General features: G+C 44.7%; 1 protein-coding gene and 1 pseudogene across 1 annotated transcript in view; both read right to left on the bottom strand.

The window, feature by feature from the left end:
• The window catches only part of LOC144379749 (leucine-rich repeat-containing protein 37B-like), a 216,432-nt gene that overhangs the window by 190,686 nt on the left and 10,375 nt on the right, over positions 1 to 15,371 (bottom strand). The gene's annotated exons all lie outside the window — the stretch shown is intronic.
• Positions 11,900 to 13,555, bottom strand: LOC144379917 (leucine-rich repeat-containing protein 37A3 pseudogene; annotated as a pseudogene).

Here is a 15,371-nt window from a genome sequence, read left to right as displayed (position 1 = left end):
AAATCAATAAAAATAGGTCAACACCCCGACATCTAATAGTAAAACTTACGATTCTCAGAGACAAAGAGAAAATCCTGAAAGCAGCTCGGGAGAAGAGATATGTAACCTACAATGGTAGAAACATTAGATTGGCAACAGACTTATCCACAGAGACCTGGCAGGCCAGAAAGGACTGGCAGGACATATTCAGAGCACTAAATGAGAAAAATATGCAGCCAAGAATACTATATCCAGCTAGGCTGTCATTGAAAATTGAAGGAGAGATAAAAAGCTTCCAGGACAAACAAAAACTAAAGGAATTTGCAAACACGAAACCAGCCCTACAACAAATATTGAAAGGGGTCCTCTAAGCAAAGAGAGAGCCTAAAAGCAACATAGACCAGAAAGGAACACAAACAATATACAGTAACAGTCACTTTACAGGCAATACAATGGCACTGAATTCCTATCTTTCAATAGTTACCCTGAATGTAAATGGGCTAAATGCCCCAATCAAAAGACACAGGCTATCAGATTGGATTAAAAAACAAGACCCATCGATATGCTGTCTGCAAGAGACTCATTTTAGACCCAAAGACACCCCCAGATTGAAAGTGAGGGGGTGGAAAACCATTTACCATGCTAATGGATACCAAAAGAAAGCTGGGGTGGCAATCCTTATATCAGACAAATTAGATTTTAAACCAAAGACTGTAATAAGAGATGAGGAAGGACATTATATCCTACTTAAAGGGTCTATCCAACAAGAAGATCTAACAATTGTAAATATCTATGCCCCTAACATGGGAGCAGCCAATTATATAAGGCAATTAATAACAAAAGCAAAGAAACACATCGACAACAATACAATAATAGTGGGGGACTTTAACACGCCCCTCACTGAAATGGACAGATCGTCTAAGCAAAAGATCAACAAGGAAATAAAGACTTTAAATGACACACTGGACCAAATGGACTTCACAGACATATTCAGAACATTCCATCCCAAAGCAACAGAATACACATTCTTCTCTAGTGCCCATGGAACATTCTCCAGAATAGATCACATCCTAGGTCATAAATCAGGTCTCAACCGGTACCAGAAGATTGGGATCATCCCCTGCCTATTTTCAGACCACAATGCTTTGAAACTAGAACTCAATCACAAGAGGAAAGTCGGAAAGAACTCAAATACATGGAGGCTAAAGAGCATCCTACTGAAGAATGAATGGGTCAACCAGGAAATTAAAGAAGAATTAAAAAAATTCATGGAAACCAATGAAAATGAAAACACAACTATTCAAAATCTTTGGGATACAGCAAAGGCAGTCCTAAGAGGAAAGTATATAGCAATACAAGCCTTTCTCAAGAAACAAGAAAGGTCTCAAGTACACAACCTAACCCTACACCTAAAGGAGCTGGAGAAAGAACAGCAAATAAAGCCTAAACCCAGCAGGAGAAGAGAAATAATAAAGATCAGAGCAGAAATCAATGAAATAGAAACCAAAAGAACAGTAGAACAGATCAACGAAACTAGGAGCTGGTTCTTTGAAAGAATTAACAAGATTGATAAGCCCCTGGCCAGACTTATCAAAAAGAAAAGAGAAATGACCCAAATCAACAAAATCATGAATGAAAGAGGAGAAATCACAACCAACACCAAAGAAATACAAACAATTATAAGAACATATTATGAGCAACTATATGCCAGCAAATTAGATAACCTGGAAGTAATGGATGCATTCCTAGAGATGTATCAACTACCAAAACTGAACCAGGAAGAAATAGAAAACCTGAACAGACCTATAACCACTCAGGAAATAGAAGCAGTCATCAAAAATCTCCCAAAACACAAAAGCCCAGGGCCAGATGGCTTCCCAGGGGAATTCTACCAAACATTTCAAGAAGAATTAATACCTATCCTTCTGAAACTGTTCCAAAAAATAGAAATGGAAGGAAAACTTCCAAACTCATTTTATGAGGCCAGCATTACCTTGATCCCAAAACCAGACAAAGACCCCATCAAAAAGGAGAATTACAGACCAATATCCCTGATGAACATGGATGCAAAAATTCTCACCAAAATACTAGCCAATAGGATCCAACAGTACATTAAAAGGATTATTCACCACGACCAAGTCGGATTTATCCCTGGGCTGCAAGGTTGGTTCAACATCCGCAAATCAATCAACGTGATACAATACATTAACAAAAGAAAGAACAAGAATCATATGATCCTCTCAATAGATGCAGAAAAAGCATTTGACAAAGTACAGCATCCTTTCTTGATCAAAACTCTTCAGAGTATAGGGATAGAGGGTACATACCTCAATATCATAAAAGCCATCTATGAAAAACCTACAGCGAATATCATTCTCAATGGGGAAAAACTGAGAGCTTTCCCCCTAAGGTCAGGAACGCGGCAGGGATGTCCACTATCGCCACTGCTATTCAACATAGTATTGGAAGTCCTAGCCACAGCAATCAGACAACAAAAAGAAATCAAAGGCATCCAAATTGGCAAAGAAGAAGTCAAACTCTCACTCTTTGCAGATGATATGATACTTTATGTGGAAAATCCCAAAGACTCCACCCCAAAACTGCTAGAACTCATACAGGAATTCAGTCAAGTGGCAGGATATAAAATCAATGCACAGAAGTCAGTGGCATTCCTATACACCAACAACAAGTCAGAAGAAAGAGAAATTAAGGAGTCGATCCCATTTACAATTGCACCCAAAACCATAAGATACCTAGGCATAAATCTAACCAAAGAGGCAAAGGATCTGTACTCAGAAAACTATAAAATACTCATGAAAGAAATTGAGGAAGACACAAAGAAATGGAAAAACGTTCCATGCTCATGGATTGGAAGAACAAATATTGTGAAGATGTCAATCCTACCTAGAGCAATCTACACATTCAATGCAATCCCCATCAAAATACCATCCACTTTCTTCAAAGAAATGGAACAAATAATCCTAAAATTTGTATGGAACCAGAAAAGACCCCGCATAGCCAGAGGAATGTTGAAAAAGAAAAGCAAAGCTGGCGGCATCACAATCCCGGACTTCCAGCTCTACTACAAAGCTGTCATCATCAAGACAGTATGGTACTGGCACAAAAACAGACACATAGATCAATGGAACAGAATAGAGAGCCCAGAAATGGACCCTCAACTCTATGGTCAACTAATCTTTGACAAAGCAGGAAAGAATGTCCAATGGAAAAAAGACAGTCTCTTCAACAAATGGTGTTGGGAAAATTGGACAGCCACATGCAGAAGAATGAAACTGGACCATTTCCTTACACCACACACAAAAATAGACTCCAAATGGTTGAAAGACCTCAATGTGAGACAGGAGTCCATCAAAATCCTAAAGGAGAACACAGGCAGCAACCTCTTCGACCTCAGCCGCAGCAACTTCTTCCTAGAAACATCACCAAAGGCAAGGGAAGCAAGAGCAAAAATGAACTATTGGGACTTCATCAAGATAAAAAGCTTTTGCAAAGCAAAGGAAACAGTCAACAAAACCAAAAGACAACTGACAGAATGGGAGAAGATATTTGCAAATGACATATCAGATAAAGGGCTAGTATCCAAAATCTATAAAGAACTCATCAAACTCAACACCAAAAGAACAAAGAATCCAATCAAGAAATGGGCAGAAGACATGAACAGACATTTTTCCAAAGAAGACATCCAAATGGCCAACAGACACATGAAAAAGTGTTCAATATCGCTCAGCATCAGGGAAATCCAAATCAAAACCTCAATGAGATACCACCTCACACCAGTCAGAATGGCTAAAATTAACAAGTCAGGAAATGACAGATGTTGGCGGGGATGCGGAGAAAGGGGAACCCTCCTACACTGTTGGTGGGAATGCAAGCTGGTGCAGCCACTCTGGAAAACAGTATGGAGGTTCCTCAAAAAGTTGAAAATAGAGCTACCATACAATCCAGCAATTGCACTACTGGGTATTTACCCCAAAGATACAAAAGTAGGGACCCGAAAGGCTACGTGCACCCCGATGTTTATAGCAGCAATGTCCACAATAGCCAAACTGTGGAAAGAGCCAAGATGTCCATCAACAGATGAATGGATAATGAAGATGTGGTATATATATACAATGGAATATTATGCAGCCATCAAAAGGAATGAGATCTTGCCATTTGCAACGACGTGGATGGAACTGGAGGGTATTATGCTGAGCGAAATAAGTCAAACAGAGAAAGACATGTATCATATGACCTCACTGATATGAGGAATTCTTAATCTCAGGAAACAAACTGAGGGTTGCTGGAGTGGGGGGTGGGGTGGGAGGGATGGGGTGACTGGGTGATGGTCACTGGGGAGGGTATGTGTTCTGGTAAACGCTGTGAATTGTGCAAGACTGTTGAATCTCAGATCTGTACCTCTGAAACAAATAATGCGATATATGTTAAGAAAGAAAAAAAGAAGAAGAATGTAGCAGGAGGGGAAGAATGAAGGGGGGGAAATCGGAGGGGGAGAAGAACCATGAGAGACGATGGACTCTGAAAAACAAACTGAGGGTTCTAGAGGGGAGGGGGGTGGGAGGATGGGTTAGCCTGGTGATGGGTATTGAGGAGGGCACGTTCTGCATGGAGCACTGGGTGTTATGCACAAACAATGAATCATGGAACACTATATCTAAAACTAATGATGTAATGTATGGGGATTAACATAATAATAAAAAATTTAAATTAAAAAAAAAAAAATAAATAAATGCAGGATCATGACCCTGGAGTTTTATAAAGAGAATCACCATGGAGAACTATCCCTCAGGGTGTTTCAAAGTCATAAGAGGGACAGGGGTCAGGTAGCCTCATTTTTGGTCTCACACACACACACACACACACACACACACACACACCTCTCTTCCCAGTGAGTGTAATAAATAAATAAGATCTGTCAAATAAATAAATAAGATCTTTAAAAAAAAAAATTAGTCACCATACAATATATGATTGGTTTTTGATGTGGTGATCCACGATCCATTGTTTTCGTATTGTATGGTGACTAACATAACATAATAAAATTAAAAAAAAAACCCAAGAGGTATACTTTTTAAGCTGATTATCTTTTTTCATACTTGGTACAAGATACAATGTTCATTGTAAAACACATAGAAAATACAGATAACCAAAAAGAAAAAAAATTAAAATGTCGCAGAGCCACATCATCCTGAGACGAGCACTGTCGATGTTTCGGCATCTCTTGTTCCTCTAGGCGAGGCCGGGATGTGAGCGCGTGGAGAAATGACCAATAAAAATGACCAAAAAGGGGTCATAGGGTAGACTGTTAGATTATGTGCTTTTCTTCCCTCAACGATACAGAGTGGTCATATTTCCATGTCGGTGAATATTCCTCTACAACAGTGGCTCCGCGTTAGAACCCCCTGGAAAAGCTTAACAAATACTGATGTCTGCACTCTGCCCAGACATCAGGGATGCGGCTGGACTAGGGAGGGGACTTGTAGACTCCCCGGGGGTTCCAGTGTGCGGCCAAGTTTGAGAGTCACTGTGCCACAGCATCATTTTTCAACAGGGGCCTGGCATTCTCTTTGCTGAAGGGATACACTCTAGTAATTTGACCAATCCCCTTTTCTTGGACCTTTAGGTTGCTTCCAATTTGTCATCATTAAGAACCAGGAGGTCGCAAGCGTTTCCTGTTAAGGGCCAGATAATGCATGTTCTAGTTTTTGTGGCACCTGAGGTCTCTGTTGCAATGATTTAATCCTTCCATTGTAGTGCAAAAGCAGCCAGGATGCATAAAAGAATTTATTTTTTGTTTGTTTGTTTGTTTAAATAAAACTTTATTACAAAAACAGGGGCCGGCCAAATGTAGCACATGGGCCATAGATGGCTGAGCCCTGGTACAAACAGAGCTGCAGTGAGTCTCCTTGAAGCTAACCCTTCCAGTATGAAATGATCATTTTCTTGGGACAGTGATTTTATACTGTTTATTTTCAGAAGTTGGACCCTTTTTCAAATGAAACTTTAACTAGAACTCATACATATAACAGGTCAGAGAAGCATTTTGTTAGCCAAACATATTTTACAAATGCAAATGTACATTGCACGTTTAGGAAGTCAATTGGGGGTCGTAGATGATGGTTACAAATTCTTTTTTTCTAATCAGCCTCAGCACCTGTGGCGTTCAAAGTTTTGCAGAACCAACATAACATCTCTATGGAACCCTGGTGTTCCACAACGGACACAATTTGAAAACCACTGCAATAAGATAAATTCCTGGTGCAAGCGACCAAAAGTCAGCTCGAGGGAGCTTAACTCATAGGTAAGGATTTAATGGCTTCTATTACCAAACTGTGGGGAGAGCTCAGGGTCCGAGCTGCTGGGACTTTCTCTCATACCCGGGAAGCAGCTGCTCCCTGTTTTCCTTCTGCGAGCCCCTGGCAACCATCAGTCTCACATTCTGTCTCGGTGGGCTTACCTATTCCGGGTATTTCATGTAAACGGAATCGTACAAGGTGTGACTTTTTGTGTCTGGCTTCTTGCACGTAGCGTAACATTTTCGAGGTTCATCCATGTCGTAGCGGGCACCAGTACCTCATTCCTCTGTATGAGTAAGACACGACTGTATGGAGAGACCACATTCTGCTTGCCCATCCAACTGTTGGTGGATCTTTGGGCTGTTTCCTCCTTGTGGCCATTGTAGACGGTGCTGCTATTAGCATGCGCATACATGTATTTGCATCCGTTTTCCATCCTTTTGGGGAGATGTCTGTGAGTGGAGTGGCTCATCATTACCATTTACCTGGTCAGTTGCAGGCCTCCAAACTGGCCTCCACATGGTCGTAAGGGTGATCATTTTCTTTTCTTTTTCAAAAGCATTATTTTCCTTCGTATACGTGAACATGCTTCATATCAAAGGTATACATGTTCACGGTCAAATTTTGAAAACTACAGAAAACAGTGAGAGTGAGTGTGTGTGTGTGTAATACAGGGGAGTGTAATTGACGTGTATGGCTGACTTTAATAAAGTCTCTGGGGTCCAGGTGCCCGCCCCCCCTTTAGCCTTCTCTCCCGACGGCCCTCTATACTACCACCCCACCCCTGGGTCCCCGCCACCACAGCCCTGCGCTCCTGCGGGCTTCTGAGCCATAGCAGATGCTCTTTCTCTGCGGATTGCCTTTCCTTGCCTGAATTCTCCTATTTACCTTTTCTGACTCAGCTCTCCCTTTCACTGCTCCCCCAGCATGTGACACATACCGGAAAGTGGTCAGGATCACTGTGCCCAGGACAGTGGGAAAGGGAAGCTGATCCATGCGGGGGATGCTGTTGGGTCCTCCTGTTTGAGTCTAAAGGGGCACTGATCCCACCTCTCCCCAGTCTGCCTCTGAAATATGCTCCACAGCATCTGAGCTCAGCAGAGAACCCCAGACTCCCCCAAGCCTTGTTGTTAGGGGTTGGCATCTCACTATGTTCCCCTGTTGTGACAACTGGCAGTGAGGCTGGTGCCCAAATGGACGATCCAGAAGGATCTTTCTCTTCCTTTTTCCTTCCTGCAGGCTTGTTCTTTCAACTCGGGAAGCCAGATGCTTTGGAGTTTAATTACATGCTGCAGTTGGAAACCCAGAATGTCAGCACTGGAAAGGGAGAATCTTATTATAAATAATAGCTGCCAGCATTTATTGAACATCTACTTTGTGCCAGGCCCGTTTCCATGCATTACCCCATTCAGCCTTCCCGACAGTTCAGGGGGCAGGTGCTATGGTCACCCCTCTTTTACAGGGAAGGAAATGAGACTTCAGGGAGCTCACAGGGCATTTCCCAAGCCGTGCTGAGTGGTACATAGTGCAAAAAATATTACTTTGTGTTGGGTAAACCCTGCATCCTGCATCCGCCCCTAGGAAATGCACAATGCACACCAACGTATGAAAGGCCCCGAGAAGTCCTGTATTGATCAGACCTCTTTAGCTCAGTGTCACCTCTGCTGAGCGGTTTGCAGAATGCAGGTATTAATGTGCTCCTTATTTTATGGATGGGATCATGGAGGCCCAGACAGGGCTTTAGGTGCAGACCAGGCACAGATCTTGGGCCCCAGGCTCTCTGAACCCCACAGGAAATGTAAAGCAAAGGTAGACTATGGCCCATCTGGTCCACCACCTGTTTTTGTAAATGTAGATTTATTGAAGATGATCTGATCCAGGTCCCTTGATTTATAGATGAGCCAGTCAAGGCCTAGGGAGGATGGCGACTTGCTCACGGTCACAGTAGCCAATTAGGGGCAGAGGCAGAAACAGATCCTAGATCTCCAAAATCCAGGTTTTCTCTAAAACACAAATCAGACAGGTGGTGGGAGGTGAGGTGGCGGGAGGCGGGCCATGAAGCTCCATGATCCCTGTGATACCTGTCTCGGTTACCTGTTTCGAGGTGCGTACACAGGAACTGCCCCTTTCGACTCCTGCGCAGACACCTCTGCGGAGTCTCTCCTGCTGCTGTGGGTCAAGCTCCCACGGCCTGAGCTGCCTGGGGGCCCTCCACTGCTCTCCACTTGGTGTGCGGGACAAAGGCTGAACCGGGCAACCGTGTTTATTTTAATTCTGTGAGAGATGCAGTAAATCATTATTAACTTCCCCTCTGCCAGTGTGAAACATGAGATCATTCGGATAGGAACCTGGCAGAAGGCAACCTTTGCCCGCTCCAGGGAGAGTTTGCCAAACAAATGAATAGTGTAAACAGGATCCTAGGGGGTTGTTTGAGACCACTTCAGGAAATAAATTACGTCCAAAGGTTCTTAGACTTCCCCCTGAAGTATGTTATACAATGGCCATCCATTTACATTTTTCATGTGTGTGTGTGTGTGTGTGTGTGTGTGTGTGTGTGTGTGTGTAGTTTGAAGATGCAAAATACAATCATTCTTATCTCATCATTAAAATGGCTCATGCAGGGGGCACCTGGGTGGCTCAGTAGGTTAAGCGTCTGTCTGCCTTCGGCTCAGGTCATGATCTCGGGGGCCCTGGGATCAAGCCCCACGTCAGGCTCCCTGCTCAGTGGGGAGTCTGCTTCTCCCTCTCCTCCCCTCCCCCCCCATACTGTCTCTCTCAAATAAATAAACAAAATCCTTTAAAAAAATGGCTCATGCACAGGACACTTTTTTTTTTTTCTGTGATAATGAACTTCTTTATTTTTATTATTATGTTATGTTAATCCCCATACATTACATCATTAGTTTTAGATGTAGTGTTCCATGATTCATTGTTTTGCACAGGACACTTTTAAACATTGTTTGAAATGTGAACAATTTAAAATATCTGCAGATTTAAACATTTTAGTTCAGAAAGGTCCATCTAGTAAGTGATACTAATTAAGGAGGTTTTATTAACCCTTGAATCCAGGCGAGGGAGGCACCTGACTGACCCTGGGCAGCCATGACGTGCCAGAAAGCTAAAGGTTCATCTAGAAACAGCTGCAGGGGACAGCAGGGCATAAACGGTGGCCTCAGGGTAGAGGCTCTTCCTGGGACAGCCAGACTGCCCAGATGGCCTTTCCAGAGCTGGAAGATGCAGACTTGTCACTGAGGTGGAGGGTAAAAATAGTCCTGTGTGGGTGGCAGCTGGGCCCAGAGGCCCTGGCTTCCTTGTCTCTGGAGCAGAGAAGGCAGCTCAGTTGACAGACAACTTCTTAGGCTCCCGAGGCCTCCCCCAAGCTCTGGGGGCTGGGGGGTCTTTCCCTAACAATGAAGCCCCCCCAGACCCGTCCACACACCAAGTGCTGGAAAAAGCCGGGGTCAGGTTTTAAGGTAGCAAAGGGCTTACGTTCTGGTTGTGTCAGTCACCAGCCAGCTCTGTGCCCTCCGGCAAAATCTCTCTCCTTCCTGAGCCTCCATTTTCTCATCCGTCAAATGGGGCTAATGGTTTCTCTCCCTAAGGTGGCTGTGAAACTTAAATAACAAAGAGAACCAACACATTTTACACTGCAGCCTCACTCTTCTGCCCCTCTCCCTCCTACCAGTTGCTCACCATCGCGGCGCATTCTTCAAGAGTGGCTCCGAGGCAAGCCAACTGCATGTCAGCCCCGTGGAAAGGTCTACATGGACGGGAACTGAGGCCATGAGACAAGAGCCGTGTCAGGAGCCTTCTCGGGAGCCAATCCTCTACCCCCAGGCAAGCTCTCAGGCGACCGTGGCGCCGGCCACCACCCTGGCTGCAACCTCATGAGACACTCTGAGCTGGAAGTTCCCAGCTAAGCTGCGTCCGGCTTCCTGGCCCCCCGAAAGCTGTGTGAAGTCATAGATGTTTGCTACATTTGGGGATAAGCTCTGATGCAGCAGTAATAACTAAGATGCTTACCTTTCGGGGCTGTTATAAGAATTAAGAGATGGGGCACCTGGGTGGCTCAGTCAGTTAAACAGCTGCCTTTGGCTCAGGTCATGATCTCGGGGTCCTGGGATCAAGCCCTGCATCGGGGTCCCTGCTCAGCGGGGAGTCTGCTTCTCCCTCCCCCACTCCCCCTGCTTGTGTTCCCTCTCTCGCTGTGTCTCTCTCTGTCAAACAAAAAAAAAAGAATTAAGAGTTAATGCACATCAAATAGCAACCAGACGTACTGGGACCGGTGGCTCCAGAAAGGGCAGAAGGGAGAAGCAGCAGGAAGGAGCACGAGATAAGAAGCCTCGGTCCAGGTCCGAGCCAGGAAGGCCCCTCTTCCAGAACTCTGGCGAGCAGTCTGAGAGACTCAATATACCCACAGACAATGGCTGCACCACCTGACCCGCTCCCTGCAGCAACAGCTAAGGAGGCGACCCCCTCTCGGGGCAGCCACGAGGCAACCCTTGTAGCCCTCGGCCCAAACACAGCCAAGACTGGACCACTAGCTGACAGCCTCCCTAATTTTGCCCCCGTGTCCAATGTAGGACAAACTGGGAAAAGTCCAATATGCTCCCCTAACCAATCACATAGGGTACCCCCCTTCTAGTTAGCACACCTACAGCTTCCCCACGCCGAGAGAGCCTCTGATCAGAACCTGAAGCCTTCCCTTTGTCCCACTATGAAGCTTTCCTAGTCTTCTGCCGGCCTTCAATTCTCTGCCGAACTCAAGTGATTGGTAGCTGACTCCCTTGGGGTAGGGGGCTCGGAAAACAGCCTTTGCGTCTTCTCATTTGGGTGGTCTTTGTTTATTTCCACAAGCCCATGTTCTCTCTCTGCCTTCCCGGCCCCAGGTCAAAGACAACATCTTCCTCTTCCCCCAGGTAGCTACAGAAACCAGCTCAGGGATGATGGAAGGGGGAGGGTAGGAAGACTTAAGAACATAGCTTTGGAGCAAGACAGATCTGGGCTCAAATTCTGGTTCTGATACTTAACTAGCTGTGTGATCTTGAGTGAGCCAATTAACAACTCTGAGTTTCTTCATCTCAAGAGGACAATCCAGTGGAACCCAAGGGCTGGTGTAAGAATTTAGTGAGGTACAGGGGCACCTGGGTGGCTCAGTCGGTTAAGCGGCTGCCTTCGGCTCGGGTCATGATCCTGGGGTCCTGGGATGGAGCCCGATGTGGGGCTCTCTGGTCCCCACCGTTCCTCCTCCCACCCCTGCTTTCTGTACAGCAGGCAGCCCGCCCTGAGCGACATTGAGTCAAGAGCACAGACTCCATGCCCAGGGCATATCAAAGCTCAGGGGCTGGTCTCGGGAGAACGCTGGGCAAAGGACATAACCAAGCACTTCTCTAAAGAAATCCACTGGTCAAAAGCAGAGGACAAAATATCTGGCCAGAAACCTGTTGTCTCCCTGTTCTATCCCGGCTCTCAGGGGTGGTCAGGGCAGGGACACCCTTGTGCCAGGCGGCTCTCCCAGGACCCGGGAGGGTGAGTCAGGTCTTCTTCCCCCAATCTCTCCTGTGTGTGTGTGTGTGTGTGTGTGTGTGTGTGTGTGTGTGTGTGTGTGTGTGTGTCAGTTTCTTTGTCTCTAAAATGAGAAATGTAAGAGCTTCCCAGGAGGCACACACACGTGAATTAGTTCTCATCTACCCTGGGGATAGTGGCACTGTTCTCTAAATGAGCAAAGTGGCAGATCACTGTCTTAGCCAACGTTACCTGGCCAAGACAAGACCCAGACTAGGAGCCCCCTGGCCTATGTGCTTGGGTGCTTTCATGGCACGTCCTCAACTGACTCAAAGTCCAGATCCCATGTTTTAGGAGTTTTCCTCACCTCGCTGGACTCCTGCTCTTTCTGTTCACTCTGGACTTCTGTGCTCTCATTGATGTAGTTCTCAGTCTTCCATTGGTCCATATCCCACTCTGCCTTGGACACCTTTACTTCTTGCTGCTCACTGAGAAGCTTCATCAGGAGGCCTGTTCTGGAGATGAGCTTGGCACAGGCCAGTTGCACGTGGGTCTCGGAGCAGTCCATTTTCAAAGTCCGGATAACGTGAGAAATGAGCCTTCTCACGTCGTCGTTCGGGATGAGGGACCGTAGCTGCTGGTTTAGCTGGATTTCAAATAGGTCACCTGGGGCTGAGAGCTTCGACACAGTGAAGCCTGTGGGCTTCGGGGGCAATTCAGTGCCCACGCTGTGGTTTATCCATCGTGGTTCATTGGTTTGTTTAACAGTTGGCATAAAGTTGTCTGTGGTGGCCACAGAATATGCACTGGAAAGATTCTTATGGTTCCTGAATGCAGGGAGGGTTTGTTCTGGCACAGTCATGTTTCTTGTAGAAATAGGTTTCTCAAAAACATTCTGTGCAGTAGTGTTTTCTCCAGTAGTGTTTTCTTTAAAAGGTTCTGAAAGAGTAAATAATTCTGGAAAAGGATTTTCCTGAGAACTCAGTTCTCCTGAAGATGAAAAAGCCTCCCGTGAAGGGGAATTTATGAGGCTCCTGATGGCGGAGAATGGAGGCCTCTTTGCAATCATCAGCCTATTACTGATAGGACTTTCCTTTCTGGATTTTCGACTCAGCTTGGCCTTGGGTGCTCTGTGGACCACAGGCGAGCGAGTTTTATGAAAGAGGTACTTTTTTCTGGAATGTGAGACTGGTTTAGAAGCCTTCATATTCCTAACTCTAGCATTTGCATCCTCTAAAAACAAAAATGGTGTCGGTTAAGTCTTTTGGTTTGTTTTTCACCTCAGGTAGGGATTTTGGAGCAGTGGAGGCAGAAGGCCTGCCCAAGATGTATTGTTTCACGAAAGAAGAGACTGCTGCCTTGTGCTCCTTTGTGAATGAAGGCTCTACTGAAGGAGTCTCCCACTAATTTCCTGGGCCTCTGCGCCATGTGAAGCTGCTCCAGCTCCCTTGGGGACGGTCTGCTGAGCCTTCTTTCTTTGGCCATATTCTCCACAAATGGCTGGGCATTCTGTTTCCCCCGGTTTCTCTGATGGCGCATTTTTTTGAGGTACCTTTTCCGTAGGCCCTTTGGGCCCTTGATAACCTTCTTTACTCTCAGAAACTTTTTCCCTACACTCTCAGCCTTGGTGAGGCTCTTTTCCTGTGCTTGGGCAGTTTCCAATTTCTTTGGAAAGATTTGGCGTTTGAATTTGGGACCAAAAAGGCCGGAATGTATAAGCATGGCAGTTTTTTCTTTCTTTTCCCCCTCATCAATTTTTTCTTGAATTTCTGCATCTAACAAATTTTCTAGAAAATGGAGTTTCCTCAGTTTATTTTTGTAAGTTGAATTGTTGGGTCCAGGTTTAAGAAAAGGGTTCCCTGTGTTGTTTGTCAAGGGACCCATGGGCTTGTCTCCGTCTTGCACATTTGAAAACAGAAGTTTAATGAATGGTAATAACGTTGATTCTACATCTTCTAGATTTCCCTCTGAGAAATAAGGCAATATGTAATTCAGCGCACTAATAACATCACTTTCATCATTAAAGTCTAGCTGCTCATTCATAAAGGCTAAACTGAAGCGATTTTTGTCTGAGGATGGCTTCTCTGGCTCAATTATCAGCTCAGTACTGGTGCTCTTCTTCCGGGATTTCAATACCTTCATGAATGATCCTTCTGCATTCCTTATAGATACTTCTTCATCTGTCAACAAAAAAGAGACTAGTTTTGATAATGAAAGACTGATAGTACAGCTTTTTGTCAGTCCACAGTCATACATGCCAAATAAATTAAGAATCAACAAATATTTGAGTACCATTTAGAGAGGAGACAAACTCAAACTTGAATCTATGATTGGCAACAACAAAAGGAGAAAAGGGTATTTTTTGAAAAAGCAGCTATTTACTCAGAACCTTCCACAGTGTGAATAACTGTATTTGGGATTATTCCATGGGTCCCCAAGGCTCGATTGTGCAGTACTCAAAAAAAGTCAAGGCTGGAAGACACTCAGCTAAACTGTGTGCAGATCTAATGTGACTCCTGGCATTCATATACCCCACCCTGTCCTGCTTCAGATGCTTCCTCCTTCCACTCTTCAGCATGCTTGTGTTCTTGCTGCCATCACAGATGCCCATGACAACACCCACTGTTAGCAGGTCCTCATCTGGACATGCCCTCTCTACCCACCCACCCATTCCTTTGCTTGGTCCCTGCTCCCATATATTGCAGCTCACATAACATATGCTCTATGTTTTGGAGCAGTGGAGGCAGAAGGCCTGTCCAAGATGTATTGTTTCAGGAAAGAAGAGACTGCTGCCTTGTGCTCCTTTATGAATGAAGGCTCTACTCCCACTAATTTCCTGGGCCTCTGCGCCATGTGAAGCTGCTCCAGCTCCCTTGGGGACGGTCTACTGAGCCTTCTTTCTTTGGCCATATTCTCCACAAATGGCTGGGCATTCTGTTTCCCCCGGTTTCTCTGATGGCGCATTTGTTTGAGTTCAATTACAAAGAGCCCTGTCCCACGACCCTGAGCCCAAGTCAAGAGTTGGATGCTTAACCAACTGAGCCACCCAGGCACCCCTAATTTCCTCTCTTTTTAAATGTAGTTTTACCTATCATATGGCAGCTGTAAAAAACATAAGTTAGTTTTGCCTCTTCTTGAACTCTAAACAGAGCTCTGGCTAACGATTTCTTCTCAGTACTTGAAATTATATCTATTTATTATATTTACATATTTGTTTTTATATTATATATTTGTAAACCCCTCGAGAACTGGGATATTTGGTCAATTTTATTCTTGAGCCTCTATCCCAGGCATGTAAAAACAGTTCCTGGTATATAGTAGATGCTCCATAAATATTTGTTGAATGAATTCTCAAAGTGACAGGTATCAATATGCAAACATACTGCTTTTATTTAAAACAAATTATCCATTTATTATCACTGGTGAGGATAAGTACAACTTAATAATCAATAATAATAATGTCTTTATAATAATAATGATAAATTATAGTAAGTTATAATCATAATAAATAAATAATAATAAATGTCTTTCTCCACCCCCACCCCTTAATTTGTGACTCAATCTCAATCT

The sequence above is a fragment of the Halichoerus grypus genome, chromosome 13 (assembly GCF_964656455.1).
Source record: "Halichoerus grypus chromosome 13, mHalGry1.hap1.1, whole genome shotgun sequence".
NCBI lineage: Eukaryota > Metazoa > Chordata > Mammalia > Carnivora > Phocidae > Halichoerus > Halichoerus grypus.
The sequence above is the reverse complement of the archived record's forward strand: the minus strand, read 5'-3'. Positions and strand labels throughout refer to the sequence as shown.